The following is a 2,157-nucleotide window of genomic DNA, read 5'->3' on the forward strand; positions in this document are numbered from 1 at the left end:
ATTCTACCTTGGTGAGTAGTGTCTGGGGTCTTAAAAGCCTGTGAGCAGCCATCTAAGATACTCCACTGGTCTCATCCCTTCGGGAGCAAGGGAGAGTGAAGAGAACAGGATACAAGGGAAAGATTAGTCGGAAGGACTAATGGACCACAGCAACCACGGCCTCTACCAGACTGAGTCCAATACAGCTAGATGGTGCCCGGCTACCACCACCGACTGCTCAGACCGGCATCACAACAGAGGGTTCTGGATATAGCTGGAGAAGGATGTAGAACAAAATTCTAACTCACAAAAAACAGACCAGATTTACTGGCCTAATGGAGACTGGAGAAACCCTGAGACTATGGCCCCCAGACACCCTTTTAGCTCAGAGGTGAAGTGACTTCTGAGGTTCACCGTTCAGCCTGGGAGTGGACAGCCCCATAAAACCAAATGGGACTAATGAGGCACAGTAGTCCAGGGACAAGGGCTAGAAGGCAGAAGGGGACAGGAAAGCTGGTGATAGGGAACCCAAGGTTGAGTAAGGATAGTGTTGATGTGTTGTGAGTTTGTTAACCACTGTCATAGGGCAACATGTGTACTAACTGTTTAATGAGAAACTATTTTGTTCTGTAAACGTTCATTTAAAGTGAGAATACCAGCACAAGTGGAAGAGCGTAGTTGATGTCACTGAACTGTGCATGTAGAAATTTTTGAAATGGTCTATCATTGGCTATGTATATTCTCACCAAAAAAAAAGGTTGAGAAGGGAGAGGGTTGACATGTCATAGGGTGGTTAACCAATGTCATAAAACAATATGTGTACTACTGTTTCATGAGAAACTATTTGTTCTGTAAACCTTCACCTGAAGAACAATAAAAAAAAAAAAAAACTTCCCTGGCTGCAGCATATAGGAAAGAATAGCACATTTCTAAGACTCTATCCTGTAGTATATTAGTGAAACTCTGTTTAAGTTTGGAAATTGTATGGCATTGTATAAGCTCGTATTGGGAACATGGTTAACTACAATTATAATTTCAGTTATTGAAGAACATTAACCTTTAAAGAACTGTATCCTTTTCAAAATATGGTACTGGGATGATTGGATATCCACATTGGGAAAAAAAAAATTAGTTAGATCCCTACCTTATACCATATACAAAAATTATCTTAAAATGGAGTATAGACCTACATGTAACAGTTAAAATTGTAAAATTGGTAGAAGACAATACAAGAGTAAATCCTCATGACCTGAATTTGGCAGTGGTTTCTTAAAGCATAAGGAATAAAAGTAACAAAATACATAAGTTTGACTTTACCAAAATTAAAACATTTGTGCTCCAAATGACACTATTAATACAGTGAGAATACAACCTACAGAATGGGAGTAAATATTTGTAAATCTTGTATCTAATAAGGAATTTGTAAAGTATATTTACAACTGTGACTATACTAGAAACAGGTTAATTGTACAATTTAAGAGGTTGAATTTTATAATATATGGATTATATCATAATAAAGGTTCTTATACACAAAAAAGAAACTACATCCCGAAATACTTACCTTTATACTTCCCATATATATCAAATTTACAAGAGTAGAAATGGCCATTTTGATTAAGAAAACCCATCTGGAGACTGTGCTGTCTTTCCTGTAACTGGGGTATGGAGTAGACTAGAATCTGACTGCTTCCTAGAAAATTGTGAAATTAAATAAGATGGCTTACAAGCTGCTTTAAAGCCCAAAGTACATGATTTTGGGTATCAGATGTGGACTAATCAATAGGAATGCCAGGCAATACGACTCTAGAAGCAAGAACCCTTGGATGGAGAAATGAAAAGCAGCCAGCTGAAGGATAGATACACCTCATGTAAATAGAACAATAATTAGAACGGTCAGCAGGGGAGACTAAGAAGTTTGTGCCCTGAAAAGAAAGATACAGCCTTTAACATCTTCCATACTTTGAATGGAGCCCTGGTAGCCCAGTAGTTAAGTGCTACAGCTGTTAGCAGTTCAAATGCACCAGCTGCTCCTTGGAAACCCTATGGGGCAGTTCTACTCTGTCTTATTATAGGGTAACTATGAGTCAGAATTGACTGGAGAGCAACAGGGTGTTTTTAGACCTAGAATGCTAGAAGGTATCTTATGACTAGACCAGTCAGTTGAGAACTTCTTTGCCT

This window comes from Trichechus manatus, unplaced genomic scaffold, assembly GCF_000243295.1.
Source record: "Trichechus manatus latirostris isolate Lorelei unplaced genomic scaffold, TriManLat1.0 scaffold00232, whole genome shotgun sequence".
NCBI lineage: Eukaryota > Metazoa > Chordata > Mammalia > Sirenia > Trichechidae > Trichechus > Trichechus manatus.